Source organism: Xiphophorus hellerii, chromosome 10 (assembly GCF_003331165.1).
Source record: "Xiphophorus hellerii strain 12219 chromosome 10, Xiphophorus_hellerii-4.1, whole genome shotgun sequence".
In the NCBI taxonomy this organism is placed as follows: domain Eukaryota; kingdom Metazoa; phylum Chordata; class Actinopteri; order Cyprinodontiformes; family Poeciliidae; genus Xiphophorus; species Xiphophorus hellerii.
Window position 1 is genome coordinate 4,960,148 of NC_045681.1, and position 19,817 is coordinate 4,979,964.

Consider the following 19,817-nt stretch of genomic DNA (forward strand, 5'->3'; position numbering starts at 1 on the left):
GATGACACAAGTAAACAATAAAATAAATTTTTAAACAAAGGTGTTTACTATCAAGGGAGAAAGAAATGCAAACCTACATGGCTCTGTGTGAAAAAGTGACTGCCCTCTAAACCTAGTAAATGCTTGGGCCGCCCTTAGCAGCAACAACTGCAATCAAGTGTTTGCAATAACTTTCAATGATCTTCTACACTGCTGTGGAGAAATTTTGACCAACTCGTCTTTGCAGAATTGTTGGAGTGTTTTCAAGCAAGTATTGATTTTTTAAGGTCATAATAGACCTTCAATAAAAGACAGTATTTTGTGTTTGCATGTATTGTCTTCCACTAATATTTAAATTGGTTTGATGTTCTCAAATACTTAGGTGTGACAAACATCCAAAAATAAGGGAAATCGGGAAGGGGGAAAACACTTTTCACACCTCTGTTAGTCTGTAAGTGTGCTGGCTTATTTTTCTTTCTGTTGGAATGTACTTCCTTTGTCATTCTGGTTAGTGGGTGAAAAACTCTTTAATTTATGTCATTATGCTGCTTTTGCCTCCAAATTTCTCCGAAGGCAAAGCTACCGAAAATGCAGTCAGACACACATTCTCTGCTGTGATCATTTCTTATATTCAAACAAACTCTCTCTCCTAGTTTCTCTCTTCCTCAAGTAAACAAACTCCCTCTAACTTACGAATTCACATCAAGAGGAAAGCATAATTTCGGATTTGCCAAACATCATTTACTTCCATTTGCCTTGGGGATAACTTTTTCTTGCATCATGCGCCGTACTGATGGTTGATAAACACACAAGTCTGCATGGATTGAGTTCATATATACCCGGCACTCAGGAATATTTAGCATATTGGTAAAAGTCAGACGTTATATTTTATTTTTTTATTTTTGATGATGTTCTATTACTGATGCTTTGGTATTATTCATGCTTCTGTGGTGTTAAAGATTTTGACGGTATTATAGCCAGGACATTCATTAGTTTCTTTCTGTATATTCATGCCCTTTAAGCTTTTCACATTTTGTTATGTGAAACACTAATATATATAATCACATAAATATTTGTATTGGTAAATTAGAGAAAACGTCACTTTCGGGATGACTATATTTCAGTTGTAGTTACACCTCCATGCCAGAAGAGGCAGCGCATTGTTCTGTGAGACAGAAAAACGAGGTCATATAGGCCTCCCTCTCCAATATGGCAGGAATCACCATTGAAAAACGGCACCAGTTGTCTTCCTCATCATTTCCTTGTGTTTTACAGGTTAGTTTCGGATAAAAACATATTGAAAGGGATTGTAAAGCTCTTATAAGAAACACAGCTAAATATGGATGCATAACTCTGCTGGTAAACAATGTGTTTTGTTAGGTTTTGAACTATGTGAAAAAACTGAAAATGCCGCGGGCGCCATTTTGATTTTGTTTTATACTGTTATCAAGTTACTTTTTAGTTAAACAAGCATCATTTCTATCCTGACATTGAGTAATTGTGTTATTGTGCTGTTGGCAATGAGCAACATGTGCTAACTGATTCTAAAGATGTATGTTGCAAATGTTAAAAGCTAAGGCTAAGCCCCCTAGCATATTAGTCCCATGCAATTTGTGAGCTGTTAAACAGGTGTATATTAAAAACGGCACAGATGTGAGTATTATAAGGATATCTTGGCTAAAAGTGGAATGAAAATGTGTCTTGGTTAAAAGCAGAATAAATAGATTAAAGGTATTATTTTTTTTCATGTAAAATTGCAATTTTACATGAAAATTATCATTGGTTTATAGATCATTGCACAGTGCCAATGTGTTTGTTGGTAGTGACATCCGGTGTTAGTTTTACACTGAATATTTTATGTAGATCAGAAGAATAGGTTTTACTCTCTTCTGAGCAGAGCACGTTCTTCCATTTGTTTGCCATCTCTCCCACATAGCAAACTCCAAATTAAACTTCTAATGGTTTTTCTTCTTCAAAGGCCAGCATTCTACCACCTGAGTTGTGGATCTTTGCAATCCTTTCAGAGCTACCATAGGGAACATATCTGAGTAATCCTCTTCTTTATTGGTCTATCAATTTAGATGGACAGCCATGTCTTTGTAAATGTGCATTTCTGCCATATGTTTATCATTTTCAGATGATGAGATACTCTAGACTTTGGATAGAAAACATCTGAGCCCTTCACAGAACGAACATCTGTATTTGTACTGAGATTAAATTATGCACAAGTAGACACTACTTGCTAAGTTGTTTTCTTCTGCAGGCAGAAGTCACCTGATTAGTAGTTTTGTTTCAGTTCACAACTATTGTGGACACTTTGTTCATATATCACATAAAGAACCCCCCAAAATACATTACAGTTTGTGGTTGCAACATGAAAAATTATAAGTGTTTCAGTGGTATAAATGCATTTGCAAACCTCAGTAAAATATCCAAATCTCACTTCTGCAATATCCCTATCTGTAAGAATTTTGCAAACTTTATTCATGTGGTCCTCCCGTGTCAGTGAAAACAGTTTGTGATTTTGCTGTCTGATTAAAGTTCTGTTGGACTAGCTCATTTAAACTCATCTGCCTGCAAGCCACTTTAATTATCTTTCTGCGGAACAGTAATTGTAGCACTGCTGCAGTGACAGGCCTGTCAAGCTATGGCTATTTCCACAGGCTTAAGTGGGGGTTTGTAGTTTTGACCGTCAATACAACAAAATGAAAGAACAACCTCAAATGTCACACAATCATGTACACCTAAGCTTGACAGAAAATATTCCTTTAGATTTTTTTCTTAGTTTGTATACTGCATAATGGGATGTTAAATTTAAACTGCTGTTTTGGGGCGGGGGTTTCTTTTCTCAATTTAGGAACTCTACACAGTTGCAACTGTTTGATAGATGATATTTAAATCAGATCTTCACTTAATGTGCGTTCATATGCAATTTAAAAAAATTTCAGAAATATTTAAGCGGGCATCCCCAAACTGTCCCAGAGAGTCAGGAGTATGCTAAAGTTATTAGCATGCTGATGTATTCGGAGATCATTTAACTAGAACTAAAGGGCAGAGTACAACTCTTGGAAAAATAGTCCCACACCATAATCCTCCCTACGCTCCAACATCTTCGCTTGACATAATACCAGGAAGCAAAGGTCGCTTTCCTGGCAAATATATACCAAACTGACTTATCCAGTGGGTTGCCATACAGTGAGAAATAATGTGTCACTCTTGAGCACTGCTCTAGATACAGGCGGTGGCTTCATTTACAACACTTCTTCCAACTCTGCTTTACACTTGGTGATTTAAGACTGGAAATCCATTACACAAAGCTCGTTATGCACTGCTCTTGAGCCTAGCTGAAGGCCACATGCAGACTCTGGTGAAAGTTGGTGACCTCTTTGCACTCTCTCTGAGTTGCTGTTGTTTCTAATCGCATCCACGTATTGTAATAATGGTTGACTGTGAAATATTTAAAAGCAAGAAAATTTCCACAGGTGACATCTGACTTTGCTTGAATTCACTGAACTCCTGAGACTGACTCATTCTTTCACAAATGCTATTGAATCAGTCTTCATATGTGGGTACTGGATTTTATACACTTGTGGCTATGGCAGCGATTGGTATATGTAATTTTTTGTCTTGCTGTATAGTGTGTATACACCATGCTGTTAAGAATACAAAATAAGAAAATGGAAGACCTAAAAAAATCCTCATTTTGTTGCTATTCATTTAGTTCAAAGACCATGCACAAAGCAGTTAGTAGTTAAAGTGGCTTTTTGGAGCTTCATAAGCAAAAGTTGATATTGGACACTATCGTTATTAATACACTTGCCTTCCTATTTATCGTTGGTCTCTTTTTAGCTTTTTTTTATTCCCCGTTTTCCTATCTTTTCTGTTTGACTAACTCTGCACTTGTGAAAGTGTGTTTTGGCAAGGTGCTCCTGCTCCCTTGGCACTGGAGATTGCATCAGGCTGCTCACTTGCCACGCTTGAGCTAATCATGACACTTCTGCTAGTCCCAGGGAGTCCTTCTTGTACAGTTGACATTTGTTTATACCCTTTTTTCCTCCTACCTCCATCGAAGCAAACTTCTTCTGCTTCACCTCACTTCTAATGTGGCATCTCCTCCATTGACTCGCATGCTCAGTGCAGGAGAAATAATACGAACAGCAGCAGCATTTTTTCCAGAGTACATAAACTTCATAAATACTTTTTAAATTAAGGTTGTACCTATACAGTTTGATGCTTTGGGAACTCATTATCTGCTTAATTTTTAAAGGTTAATTGATATTTTACAATCAACAACTGCATCTCAGTGAGTTTAAAGGATGTGGAAGGTCATCTCAGAAGTCTTTTGGAACTGGCTTGAAATTAAAGTTGGGATGGGGCTGCATCTCAGGTAAATGACCTAACAAATCCCCCCTCTCCTAACAGTTGGCACCTTGGGCAAAAGTTAAGTAAATGGTAGGAATGGTTGTAATGAAGAATGGTAGAAGGTAGGAGGATCCAAAATCCTAGATGAGGTTCAAGGCACAAAAGTAGATCTGCTTTTCTACATATTAGAAAAGCAGATTTACTTAGGTTTAAAATAAACCTAATTCAGAATTGGGTTTATTTTAAATTAAGTAAACCGAAAGAAGTAATGTTAATGTGAATGTAATATACTTAATTACTGGATTTCTTAAGGAGTTGACCTAAGAATTTCATCTGCCGATTTATGTTGGAGGCAAAACCAAAAGAGTTTCACCCACTTTATCTTGTCACATTTTTTTGAACATTGTTTTCTGACCTCAGCTACACTATTGAACATTTTTGAAAAGGAGACTTTTTCCTTAATTGAAAATATGCCCAGATGCCAGCAGAAAAACTAACACAAACTGAGCAAGCATGAATGCCTGTCAGTTGTTGAAAAGTCAAAAAACCAAGGACCATTCAGAGCATTTTGCGCATCATGTGAAAAGAAAGGTGACAGACCAAGACAACATTGTAATGGACTTGGAATGCCAGGTTTTAAACATTTTAAAATATTTTTTTTACATTTAATGGAATTTATATTCTGTAGAATTACATTGAACATCAAACAAATCTGCTAGTGTGGAATTTAAAAAAATAAAAAGTGATTGCAACCTGATTGCATATGTTTGCATTCAATTTGAGCTCCTTTAGTTGTAATCCATCAGCATCCCACATCTTGACTTGGAAATATCTCTCAGCCTTGCTCTCAGCTCTATTGATGAGACGATGGATTTTCTGTCAAATTTGGATGTTCTAAGATCCAGACTTGGATGTAGCTCGGTCATGTTGCTTTTACAGTTGCTGCTCTCACTCATCACCTCCGCATATTAGATCTGCACAAAGTTTGGAGAACTTTGAAGACTAACTCAGTCATACAAGTGAACTAGAGTCTGACAGTGGAGTTTATGCATACCACTATTGGGTTTCATGGGATGATTTTTTTGTTTTTTATTACTATTATCATCATTAAAGGATGGAATTTAGCTATTGTGCTACTTCCTGAATATTTACACTGCCATATTGATTAATTTGCAGTGTCATTATCAAATGAGTATATCACTTGATTTGTCTTTTTTGTTGTATAGCACATCAGTGTACCTCCTGTTGTTTTTAAAGCATTTCGTCATAACTCTTCAATTGGTGCTCTCCCTAATGTCACTGCTTCAGTCTTGTTTTTGCTACTTTGTGTGCATTCTCTGCTACTTTTAGTTGAATTATGTACTCACCACCAACTTTATACGATTCACCCTGCTAGTACTGACTCTGACATCTTTTTGCCTTTAGAACTACCTACAAAGTTGGTGGCATATACTCAAGAAGGTTTCAAGGCATTCTGCAGAGATTTTGAGCTATATTGACGTGACGGAATAGCGTAGTTGCTCCAGAATAAGGAATGCCACATCTATGATGTGAATGTCCTGTTCCACCAAATTTCACAGGTGCTCTCTGAAATTTTGATTTAACTCTGGTGTGTCACCAGAGTTAGACCGCTGTTTGTGTGACAACGGCCTGGCTCATTGTCATCATTCGGTTGAGCTGCTGCAAAATGTAGCCAGGCGTCACTCTTTCAGACAAGAGAGACACCAGCGACAGTTGTTGTGGTCTTATGCTGGCGTACATGCTGTGCGTTCAAAGGCATTATTTCGCTTATCTTGGTTAATCACAAGTCGTCATCATCAACGAAAAGCAGAGAGTTTCTGTCATTTGATTGGCTGGTGCCTTGTTTGTGCTTTTGAACACAACAAAGCTAGTGTGCATAATTTCTCCCTTTTGTGATTGTTTATGAATTCCTCATCAGTGACAATTTGGATGTAGCAGAAAGGAGAAATTTTGGATTATAGTGTGAATGATGCTTTCATCTTGTATTTTTGTTGTCCAATGATGACAGTCTAATCAATGATTCTTAATGTCGAAAGAATGTGCAACTAAAATTGTTTGAAACTTAATTTCTTATTAATAATCATAGCAGTTATCTTATAAGCACAAGCCACTTTCTATTTGTTTATCTATATTCAGATGTCAAATTACTCCTTCTGGTTTGAAAAGGTTGTAGAAGATGTTCCAGCCTTCTGCATCAACATCCTCCTAATGACCTCAACTGTTGATTTGTTTGTTTGATGAGTTCTAATTTCTATTCCAAGTCAGACATATTATCCACGCACTGATTAGATGATTACTAAATCTAATGAGCTCATTAATTGCTCTGGTGCATCGTAATGAAGGACCCGAGAGAACTCAAGCACTTGATAGAGACAATCCAGACACGCAAAATATTTCATTATTTTCCTCATATCCGGTAATTAGTTTTCAATTGGTGGTTGGCGAGTGAAGTTGATCGGAAACACAACTAATCAGAGACTTATATTAATATTTTATCATAATCATTCTCCTTAATACAGGCGCTTTCATGTACATGAAAAAAGACCCAGTTGTTGCTCAATTATATGTTTATATAATAAACATATTATTTTCATGAGTCTTTCATTTGCAACCTAATTTAAAATTACTCCTCTTCATTATTTTAACTTGCGAAATTAAAATCTGTCTGATGTTTTAAAAGTAATTAATTTATTTAATAGTTTAGTTTTGCACTTAAGTCTTAATTTTGATTGCACCTCACTTTAATGCTTTGTTTTAATTTATTTTTTTTTCCCCCTGCACTTCACGACGCTGCTTGAATTATCCATTTATGATCAAGATTATCATCACAGCTGCCATGCTGGTAATGACCTCAACAACTGATGAATGGCAAAATCAATAAATACGTACCTTCCCTCATAATTGGACAGTGCCTCTCATTTACAACAATAAGTTAATTAGAGGAAGACAACTCATGTAATTATAACAATAATGTATATTTATAAGGTGGGATTTTGTATGTTAGTGGGCATATAGTCGTGGAAGGGAGAAAAGGTTGGACTTCAATGAAGACAAAATAGAGGTTGAATATTAAAACATATTTCTTCAAACTGGGTAAGCTCAAGCTGTGGTTTCCAGCTGGTGTTATTAAAGTTTTTCCAAGAGGCGTTGCTCACTATAATCGGTGGTCTCTGCTTCCCTTCCAAGCAGTGTTTCCCAATTTCCCCCCTCTTGTCACTAATTCTCCACTTAAAATTAATTATTCATCTGAATAAGAGTGGGATCAAGATGATTTTTTAAATTATGTTTTTGATTTGCATATAGTAGATGAAAATACAGATGTGAATGGAGCCAGCAACAACAACAAAAAAAAGGACAAAGGATTATTTGCTACCTTGGGGCAATTTTTGATCTTTAAACATTTCAAAATATAATAATTTTGTGATGTTAAACTTAATATTGTTGTTTACTATTGCCCTACCTTTAAGTTATTACACCAAATTGTGATCCTATCATCTGAGTCTTGCAGTGAAAATCGAGGCTCATCGTTCTTCCAATCTTGCCACATTTTTCAGTTTCTTGCTTCCAGCTGGCGGCATACTGTATGGTCTTTTGCTGTCGTTTATCTGCTACAAGGTGTGACTTGTGTGTTTAAATATGGTGTTCCATATGTCTTTGCTGTAATTTGCAGCTATTTGAGCTACTGTTACTACAATTTTGCACCAGTCTACTTTTTCGTTTGACCTCTAATACTAAGCAAGCCATTTCATCTTGAGTAGTATGAGAAGAGCCTCAAGTTTCACTGACCTATGACATGTCCTCTTCCCTTTCTTTAGCGTGTGAGAAGACATCAAAGCACACAAAGAAAGAAGAAAGAAGCAGATAAAACACCAGAAGAGGCATCCAGTGCAACCCGGAATTATGTAACCATACCATTAGAGGAGCGGATCCAAGATAATAAAGTGAACTAACAGAGATAATTGAATTTTGTATTGTCCCCAATTACAATTTCACCTTGACTTGCGTAATTTGGAATTGCCCCCAGGCCAAGGTATGAATTTAATGATTTGTCATTCTTTGTAAGATGCTCAATCTCCTTTTCTCCCTGCAGTGATCCGGTCTCCTCCATTTGTCCTCTCTGTCTCGGTTAAGGTAATGGTTCTTCACCACACTTCTTGTCTGCACACCTTAATAGCAAAGTGAATACAATCATTCTCTTTGCTAAACATCAAGATACAAAAGGACACATTCATAAATATGTTTCATACACTAAAAAAGATTTAGGTTTACCTTTCACTTAATATTAATTAATACTAATTTCTCTTTACAAACTGAATAGCCTTAGTTTATAAAGATAAACTTTTGACGCAGAGCCAGAAATACCAGCAATATTACAGAAGTCACTGCAGTTTATAGTGTCAAAAGTTGTCCTAATATACAGTAGCATCAGCAGAAGACAAATGTCTCCAATTGTTGATATGGACCAACCAGAGATCTATGTACAAGGCATACATACAGCATGATTAACCATTGATTAAAAGCTGCAGTATATCAATCTTATTGACATACTGCACTAAAATATGTAGTGTTTTAACATATTTGTTGAAACACTACGTTGTGGCAGTAGTAGATGGATAGTCTGTGAAAAAATTGAGCTCCTTTGACATCTTAATTATCCTGCTGAAATTTGCAGAAATACATCATCCCATCAGAAAGAACCAATTTGAGCCAGGAGGACGGTTTTAGTGCTGTGCTGTCAATCACTCATGTACATGCTGCTCAAACAATCTACCTATCTTTCTGCTACACTGTTGCTGGTTCACCATAACATAGCCTGCCATGAATAAATAAGGCTAGTTAGTTGTTTCTCTGCCATTACCACAACGAGCAGAGTGTACATGAGGTTGATTGACAGCACTAAAACCCTCCTCCTGGCTCCTGATTGGTTGTCTTCTGGAGAGTGGTGCATTTCTTCAGATACCAATAATATCATTGGAAGGAGATAGAGGAGCTTGTACATTATCTGCCTCATACGATTTTGTCACAATATGGTGACAATTTAAATAAATATAGCATGTTTTTGTAAAAGTTACACATTGTAGCTTTAATAGAACTCAGTGGAACATTTCATGCCTCTTCTTGGCACTAGTGGTGTTTATTCATTAGTGGCTCGACAGGAAGAAGGGCAGAGAAAGGGGAGGACATGCAGTAAATGGCTTGGGGTCAGGAAGCTAACCTAGGACAGCTGGATCAAGGACTGTGTATGGTACGCTTGCAGCACGATGTGGTTCCCTGTCTGAGCCATAATTTTAAGAAAAATCTTTCCAATTTTACTATTTGCTGCAATACACTAAAACTTTATTTACCATGTTGTTTTTTGAAATCTTATGAAGAGCTGCACTTGTATTAGACTGTGGTTTGAAAATGGAATATTGAAAGATGAAAGCCAAGCTATTGAAAAGAAGTAAGCATGCAAACATTTCAAAGCAACACCATTAGCTGTTTGACTGTAAAAGAGCTGGCAGCTTTCAGACCGGTTTCCAGGAAGAACATTGATTGTTATAGTTATAGATTTTTGCTACTAATTAAGCTCTCAATTCCATCAACTATCCAAAGTAACTGATTTCTATGGTTTCAATCCATGCTTTAGTAAATGATGAATAATACTAATATATATGTAATTTTTTTGCAGAAATAATTAGCTGGAACCACAACTACTAATTCATTTTTCAAAGTCACTCTCTGTTGAGGCTATTATCTCATCAGAGTCTTCAACCTTTTTTAATAATCCGGTATTTCAAATGTTTCTTTCAGCAGTTTGTGTCAATTATCGACATTAGGAAAAACAGAAAATTTTATATTATAGAACATTTCAAAGCTGCCTTCACGTTATTGTTTCTAAACATAAAGTCTCCTTATGTGGAACTAAACATGAATTTATACAGCTCATAATATCATATCTGAAGTGAGTCTGAGTGTGTCTGTTTTTTTATGAAGTATAGTTTTAAAACAATAATCTGTTTGCAGCATAGATGGTGTCTCAGCAAAACGTGTTTAGATTGGTAATCAGTTCATACTACCCAATGACATCCAAATTCAGTTTTAAAAATCCAAACATCTTTGACTGCTACAAAGGTCAGGCAAGTCTGTTTTCTCTCACACCCTTGCAAACTTCCATCTTTACCTACACCCACACTAACACGTTTCTGTACCAAATCTTCATGCTGACTGTCCTCCTAACTACTGCAGCCTGATGCAAACCTTTCCCAACTGGGAATCATCAAAGGAGTCGGGCAAAACAACGTGCAGCATGTCCCAGGGTAGTGGGTGTTTTCTACAACCTTTGTTTAGAATTTATTTATGATTTATAGCTGCACTGCATTTGTGCGATATATGTGCAAAGTTGCAAAACTTATGCCACTTAAAAATAATAAATAAATAAAATAGTGGCATACCGACTCAGCTGAAGATTAGTTTGTGTTTTCTACTGTATCAGATGCATAGATACAGTAGAAATCTATGCATCTTTGATTGCATAGATTTCAAAGATGGCCTCTTTGAAATCTATGCAATCAAAGCATAGATTTCAATGCTTTGAAATCTATGCTTTCAAAGCATAGATTTGAAAGCATCTATGCATACATCATACACAAACATGATGTATGTTTACATCATAACAAACACATCCTGTGTTTGTTATGATGTAAAGCACTTTGAAATGCCTTGCTGCTGAAATGTGCTATACAAATAAAATTTGATTGATTGATTGATTGATAGAAAGAAAAGTTCTCCACTTAAAGGCATGCCATGATGTAGAAATGCTAGTTCAACTATGCTACTCAACTTTGATAGTGGCATAATGGCTCTCTTAGCTTGTGTTTTAAAGCTCAAATACAAACAGGTGCACCCGAAAAACCCTGTTAACAAATCCTCTTTAGATTTACTCTTCTGCGCTATTGCTTTGCCCCATCTGTCATAGTAACCATAAAAGGTTTCCTTTTTTTCATAAATCACTGGACCACTTTGCCTAATCTTTGCAGGTCATTAGACTGCAGTGGAAAACACAAACAACCATCACCTGAAGAAGCATTTTCATTCCAGACTAAAGTGCCAGCTATTTTGGTTCAGGTCCAGCTTTGATTTCTTCCATTCCACTTTAAGACATTTAGACCTGTGTGACCTCTTGCCGCTGCTGTGATTGCAAAATGTTCTGAACTAATCCCAGGCACTTCAGGTGTTCTTGGGTTTTACCTCATTCTGCTTGTGACCTTTAATTATCATCATTTCTGCCCTTTTTGTTGTTCCTACCCAGTCATATCATATTTTTATTTCTTCAACAGATGACCCTCTCTTCTGCCCAATTGCCTGTTTTGAAAATCCTTCTACCCTGCATTTATCACCAGAATTTCTCAAAATATCATTTTCTTTGTTGTTTATTTCAACACTCAGCCAGTTGACATTTACCAACTGAGTCAGTGAAAGATGCAAAGAAATATTGAGATGGCGGATGTTTGAGCAGAACCAAAGTGCAGACAAAACATCCGGAACAATATGGTGACATTAATATTAAGTGATAACAAAACTTGCAGCTGCACATGAGGTGAGCAAGACATGAAACCATGTGAGGATGCAATCAAACAAACCTGCTAGAAAAATTGAAAACCAGGCACAGGTTAATATGGATACTCCTAGTAAATTCATGTAGCTACTCTTTTCACATATTAAAAATATACCAGTTAAAGCAATTAAATCATTTTGAAAAGTATCTTTAATGCTTTTAAAAAGGATGTGTTGTGTTCACATACAGCACTGTAGGTGCAGATAATTTCATACCAAAAAACTTACAAAAAATGTCTTGATCAACTATTCTACAAGCATTTTTTCCTGTTTCCTCTTTGCTTTATATATTGTAAATTTTTGTGGGCTTTCTTGTCATCCTGTTTTTCTGCTTTAATTGACACTTGGTAAGCTGTTTTTTTTCCGGTCCTTTCCAAAAAAGCCCCATGAGTTCCCTATTAAGTACCACATAGATCCCATCAAGATTTAGGTACACCCAGGAGATGGTGCTTAATTACTGAAATGGTAAACACACAATGATGTAAATTTGCTATCCTAAAAGGCTAGCGCTTTACACCGGGCCATGTACCTCATACTAGAACCCATTTAAATCTTAAGATATTTAATTTATGTACTCCCAGTGCAAAGATTAGTTTCATGTTTCTTTTTTAAGCTATGTAATATTGTCAAAAAGCATTCATGTGGTACTTATTAAATTTACACCAGGCAGGAAACTTATTTATTTTCAAACACTATGATGTTATTGCACATTGTCATATATTGCATGTAAGTTTAAATTAAAAAACAAAACAAAAAAATACATGCTACATTTGCTTGTTCTTAGTTAAGCCTATTGTGCATCTAAAATGCTGTGTCAGTGTTTGGACATTGGAAAACACCCCATCACTTAAATTAAAATACTGAACTGGGAAGTACAACATGGAGTGGTGGCGATTGAGACAAGAGATGGGGAAGAAAGAATGATGTTTGAGAGAGAAATGAAAAAAGGAGTGGAAGACAATGAGGGAACCAAGAGGATAAAGGGAGGCGGCAGCAATGAAATAGTGGATTAACAAGAACAGAGGTGGGCAAAAGGTGTAAGAACAAGAAAAGCTTAGAGAAACATTACAAGATAGAAAGGGGAAAATTAAGTTTCCACAAGCCAGTTAGACCTTTTCATTACAGCCTTTTGTTGAAGTCTATTGGTTGAAACTTCCCAATGAGATCAATGAATTCTTGCAGAATTACTGCATCAGTAATCTGTCGAAGAAAGGCTGTTTCCTCTTTAAAACCCCCTCAATAAATGTTCATTGTATCACTCTTATCAGGACATTGTTTAGCGGAGGCGATCAAATATGTTCTATCACTTCTGACCGTCTTTGTGAAAAGAAATTAAAAAGTGATCCCTGATGTCCATTACTTACTGTCTGCTCACATAATAAACATGTGACCTTTACTGTAAGCAATATAGTAGCGCCCACCTGTGCCCTTTTCCACTGAAAGGTTTCTACGTCAGAGGTGAACTCTTTTTGTTCTGAGGTAAGCTATTCCAACAACAATAAATAATTCTAAAGGGATTGTTTACTTGGTAGAGCTTCTAAGGTTAAATGCATAATTAGTATATTAAAGGGTATCTTTTTGGAGCTTGTGTTTTCTCAATATCTGTGTAATTTTACATTCACACTGGCAATAAGTGAATCTGGATTTGGATGTGTTGAATCCATCCAACCTACCCTTTCTTAAGGAATTTTTTTGGCACTGCTGGCCTTTATTTGAAAGTGAAATGACAGGAAAGTAGGTTGTGAGAGAGGAGGAAGACATGCAACAAAGGTCAATGGGCCAGTACTCGAAAACGTGACAGCCGCGTTGAGGACTGAGGCCTCTTTACATGGGTTGCGTGCCTTACTTCTGAGCTACTGCCACACCCATCCATCCTTCCCTTCCTTTGCAATTTTAGGTCAAGGAAGCCATTGGGCCTAGGAGGGACACCTGGGCATTCTATTCCCTGTGATACTATCCGGCCTGTCACCAAGTGAAGATCCCGTGACCAGAGGCATACCCTTCAGGTGTCACACCCTGTGCCTCTGGTCGCAGGATGTGACATCTGGTCACACCTAAAGGGAGGTGACCAGAGGCATCTTGACTAGAGCCTGATTGAAGAAGCAGATTTTTGATGGTACTTTTCAATTATCTTTTTCCTTTTCATGTTTCACATTTCATGGAGATGGTGGGAAAGCAGACACTGTACATGAGAGCAAGTCCAAGTAGGTTTTAGTGTTTGTTTTTTTAAAGTATCTATTCATTTCTGTCTATTCCTGTTTATAATTTTTTCTGCTTTTAGTCAGTTTGTATTGTTATCTTTGTGTGAACCTACTGGCTTTGATTGCTAGTCACTTTGCTGTTGCACCAGAAATTCCCCTCTGTGGAACAATAAAAAGAATTTCTATTCTTTTCAGCAACAGCAGAGTCTGAAATATGCTCCAGTCCCTGTGGTCCCTAATCTCTTCTAGTCACCAAGGCCACTGGTAAACAACACCACAAAGCCATGCCACTCTCCAATGATATATCTGATAATGATTTATAGTTCCCATTGATGAAGCACTACAAAAATGTTTGCAGACTGATGAAAGGGGATAGAAGAAGGTTTTCCTGCTTATGGACCAAGTTGACAAAGGAAACAAAAATGGAGACTGCCTCCTCTGGAGTAAATTCAACCAGTTCAGTAAGTATGTACTTTACATCTATTTAATGCAATGGTATCATGTTTGTCTTTTTGGAATTTGTCAAATCGTTAGTTTAAAAAGTAAGACGGTAGGGATCTGAAAAGTTGTGCTGGATCTAATGGCAAAGTTAGCCAACTACGTAGCTATCATTTATCATTTGGGTTCTAAAATACAATTTTATTAGTGTTGGGTTTTCTGTAATTGTCTCATTTGTCCAAAGTTTGTGGTAGAGTTAAAACTTAAATTATTTATGGTTGAAGTTTTACTATATCAATCATTACTTCAGACAATGTCTACCACACAGGCTTTGTTACTCAGTTCTGTGGAGACTGGAATACTTTTATTTTATCCTGACTTAATCCCCTTTTACTGTGTCTTGCAAGTATTTGTACAAGTTCAATCTATAAAAGTTGTCCAGGTTTTTGTTACTGAGATCAGGCTGAAGAAATCTATATTGATTTTTTGTGTAAGCCTTTTGAAAGACTGAAATACTAGTAAATGTACAACATAGAGCAACAAATAAGTTTCACCTTGCAGGAGTACCTTATTGAATATTATGCTCATTACTAAGTTTTAGAAGCACTCAGAGATTACTCAAATAGAAGTCATTATGTTCCTAAATAATGACTTCTATTTGACTTCTATTTGACTATTTTGACTTCTAATAATGACTTCTAAGTGTGCACTCCCCTTTTGCTTTTTGAGTAGCTTTTTGCAAGTGTTTTGTGGACTTCAGATCCTGCTGGCATGCAATATACAGCAGGTATTATACAAAGGCAGGCACTTCACACTTTCAACTTTTCATGCTACAAAACAATGGCACAATGTTTTCTACACCCAAGATAAAAGGCTGTGAGATTTACTAGCCTCTCAGGCTTACATCCCATTACTCAAAAACCAAAAAGGTTATTTTGTGGTGATAGTACAAATGGGCATCCTGATGAATCATAATCAAAGAAGAGTATGAAGGGGAAAAAAATCTGTATAATGTTATCCAAATTTAGTTAGTCTTGTATACAATTTATTTTTCATAATGGTGTTGAAATAAAAAGTCAACAAAAGTGAATATTAAGGATGTTTTTTTCTATTGTCTACATGAAAATGTTCTAATTGTATTATTTTGTGTATTCTCTAGTTTCTCATTTGATGACCCAAAGTCTGTCCAAGTCCTTGTAAAAAAAAAACAAAGCACTAAACAAATCATTCATGATTCAGGTACTAATAATCTGATTGAACATTCAGCAATCTGGTTGGGTTCTGGACAGGATATTAATCGATATTTCTGACTTTATGGAATATATTGATGTTAAGACCAATCTGCAAATTAAGGACGTTGACAGATTCCATGTTATTTCTGCCAACTGGATGGCCCTTGTTGAAGCTTCTTATGAGAAGACAAATCAAAACCAGATATTTGTTGAGTTGGACAAGTTTTGTTTTGTATTGTTCTCATGTTCATTTCAAATCTGAGTTGAATGTTTAATAAGTAACCAGTTTACAAAGGGAATCATTCGCATCACTATTTAAAGTTTATTAACTTAACCACCAACTTCATTCACTTTTTCTTAATAATTTGTAGATTGCTTCAGATTATTGTGCTGACATTGAACATACTGCAGCAATAACTATGATGTATATTCCACAGGCCCATTTTATTAGGGAAGAGGACAGTTGGCCAATACTCATGAAGAAAATACCACAGATTCTTGAAGAATATGAAACCACAAGTGTCCTGTCAATGCAGTCAAGAGAACTTCTTGTGAAAACATGCATAGAAGACCTTGTTCTAAGATGTGACTTGTAAGTATTGTTTGTTAACTCTTACTACAAGCAGTGACGTGCGGTCAGGGGAGGCAGGTGAGGCAGAGCCTCACCTGTAATCATGGAAAAATAATAATGATAAAATCATTTATATTGCTATTTTCACCCTGTGGTTTGTACTATACCTATTTTTCATTTAATTTAAAAAAGTTCAGATTATTTTTTCTTCAAAATCGCTGAATTTCTGCATTTTCCCATTCAAATGCTCGGAAGCGAAGCTGGTGAGGCAGCAGCGAGCTGAGCCTCACCTGGGATTGCGCAACTTCTCGCTAACTGCACTGGCTGCCATTCTGAGAGCATGTTCGCCAATAAAATGGCTAAAAAAACATTTAATGTATGAACTGATTTTCCATAATTTAACTTATGTATATAATGTACAGTGTTTTTTTTTGTCACCAATTGTGTGTGTAACGTGTTTCATGTGCTGAATTGCGATCAAAAACGGCAGAGAACAGATTCGAGGTGAGGCAGGCAGTTCTCTTGCCTCATGGCAGGGGGCGCTCATGATCCCAGACATTGTGATTCCACAACTGCAGAGTAAGATACTGTAAGCGAGCTAGCCATGGAGCTAGCCATACAATAAGGTCAAGTGCAGCGATATATTTATAGTTTTCTCCTCTTACCACAGCAATTAATTAATAATCGCAAAATAATACTACAACAATACTACTGCAACAGACTGAATGTTCTGCTTTTTGCGTGGGAAATATTTGAGTGTTTTTTATTGTGTCGTTGTTGTCAGTTGCTGTGGCAACGAGTCTGTGCGTAGCTGCGCTGATACCGAGAGCGACAAAAGACGCGGTTTTGAGTTGTACTTTAACGGGTTTCCCCTTCGCTGTGGAGCACAGCACGAAATGAATAATATCTACATGTCCAAGTTTGATTGAGTGAACGGAAATAGTCTTTTTGCCCTCCAGCGTTGTCCACATGCGCGCAATTTCCTTACATAAACAATAACATGCAGGGGGTCTATATTTGTAAATCTGAATATGATTAAGTCAGTGCCTCACCAGCTATGAACCTCACCGCACGTCCCTGACTACAAGTAAACTAGTTTATACTTCTCCTTACCTCCTTTTCAAATAATTATCTAAATATGTATCGTGGCACCCCAGACCCCAACTTTATATTACAAAAGAATAGTTTTATTTCAAATCGCTGTGTACAGAATAGTATAATACGTTGCATCTGGTTCTCACTTTTATGGCTGTGCACCTCCTTGACAAGACTCACCCCTCATTTATCCACTCTCATCCACCCATCTATCAAGAACTACCATCTGCAATTGAAGACACTGACAGTGACACATTTTTGGCTGCTTCCAGATGACAAGAGGCTCAAAATAACAGTACATCTCTGCTTCAAACTCACAAGGTTGCAGTGGGTTGTCTTGTGTTGCCTGTTAAGCAAACATGGAGATCGGACAGAGCGCATCATCAAAATGATGTCCAGACATGAGAAAGAAGTGCATTTGCTTGTCCATTGCTCTCATGGGCCAAACAGTGAAACCTAGGTTTTATGCAGAATTCTTGTTTCTGCACAGAGAACAAACAGGCCATGTTTTGGGTTGTTATTTTTTTTCAGCAATAGCAAAAGTTTTCTTGCTCAAAAGTCATGTAAATCCTCCAACTCTTCGTTGTCTGTGTTTGTCTTCGAGTTAGGTAGTTTTGGTATCATTTTCTTACTTTATATTTGTAGTATTGTGTGGAACTTTCTTGTTTAGTTCATACACATTTGAAAGTATACTGCAAAGACCAGAGTACGTCTTTTAAACTGATGACACATTTTTTCTATCACAGTTGCTCACACTCCAATACTCAGTTGTGTTCTTGCTATCCTAAGTGTGTATTCATACCAGGAATACACACTTGGTCTGGCTCAAAAGCGGAATTCTTTCGTTCTGTTTCGTTGGCTTGTGAAGTCCAAAAAGTGATACCTTTCCAGTAGTTGGTTTGGATTGTTGGTAGCGAATTTGTTTGGAAGCTGACTGGGAACAGCTCACAAAGTGGGCCTTGGTTATTTGAGTAAGTTAATGAACATTTAATTGCAGCGCTAATGACTATATAATACTGATGAGTTTAATCCGGTATTGTACTTTATATACATGACATTGATTTCACTATCAGGTATCAGACTGGCACTTGATGTGTGCAAATGGACGTTAAGTGACTCAGATGTGTATCAAGACATCAATTCCAGTATTCTTTTATTTGATGCATTGCTGTCACCAGCATGATGCCACCAGGAGCCAATGAATCTGTTTTCTCTGAGCCAAGCAAAGAACTTAGGCTTAAAAGTAACAAAAACATGGCTAAAAGTTGTACATTCTCTCATCAACAGTGGCAGTCAGATCCGTTGTCTAAAAACAAACTTTACACCACATTAACAAATTACATTTACTTCTTTTCTTTTCTTGTATTGCAAAATATTGCTTGTATTTTGCTCTCTGGTCCATCTTGAAAGGCAAAACCATTCTGTTTGAACACAGGGGAAAGGATCCTGCCTGACTCTTTCTTGTCCTTGCTATCTGATGTGTTTCCACATTTCCACCATCTGACGGACAACCCTATGGAGGTTGCTGAGCCTCCAACAGGATTGGCAGCTGCTAACTGTTCCACTTTCTGTTGTGCTGTGCAATAATCTTCGCAGCATCAGACAGCCAGGAAAGCTTTTGCTGCTGAAATGTTTTCTGAGGACAGCATGTCAGTTTGAGAAAGGGTGTTACTTTATCTAATCTTTATTACAGCATGAAGAGTTAGAGGGTCAAACGTGTAGGCATGAGCGGGACATATACAGAGTTTGAGGACAGTGAGACAAGGTGAGGTGTGTGATAGGAGTGACTGCAGTGGTGATGGACAGGCTGCTGAATTAGATCAGGCAAGAATCTAAGAGGACCTTAGTTTCCTCAGATGACATTGTGAGCTGTGAGCAAGGAGAGAGTTTGGAGCCTGGAGAGGTGAACGCATGCAATGGCAGAAAATGCAAGAAAGTGACGACAACATGTACATGGAGTCGTAAAGGTGGTTGAGTTTAAATACTTGATGTCAACTTTTGAAAACAACAGTGCTTGCGGGTGGAAGGTAAAGAAAAGAGTTCAGTCAATGTGGAGTGGGTGGAGAAAAATGTCAAGACTGATTTGCAGTAGAAAGATATCAGCAAGAGTGAAAGGGAAGGCTTTAAAAACAATAGGGAGATATGTGATGGCACTGATGTTCTTTTTTTTAAAAACAAAATAAAACCTCTGTAGTGCAAAAGAAATTAGAAGAAAACATTTCTTTTTCTTTTTCACTCCCATACCAAATGCCCAGATTTGGTATGGGAGTGATAAGATGGGTTTGGAATATGTTCATGGGAGACATGATTTATTTCATACAG

The 19,817-nt window shown here is 36.9% G+C and overlaps 1 protein-coding gene across 1 annotated transcript in view; it reads left to right on the forward strand.

The window, feature by feature from the left end:
* The first annotated feature begins 1,192 nt into the window (after positions 1 to 1,192).
* Positions 1,193 to 19,817, forward strand: part of LOC116727429 (leucine-rich repeat-containing protein 51-like) — a 63,238-nt gene continuing 44,613 nt past the window's right edge. Inside the window, exons 1-7 of the transcript XR_004340799.1 lie at positions 1,193 to 1,254; positions 8,178 to 8,303; positions 8,453 to 8,493; positions 13,856 to 14,162; positions 14,361 to 14,423; positions 14,518 to 14,620; positions 16,267 to 16,421. The gene's annotated coding sequence lies outside the window, so the exon portion shown is untranslated. The remainder of the gene's footprint in view (positions 1,255 to 8,177; positions 8,304 to 8,452; positions 8,494 to 13,855; positions 14,163 to 14,360; positions 14,424 to 14,517; positions 14,621 to 16,266; positions 16,422 to 19,817) is intronic.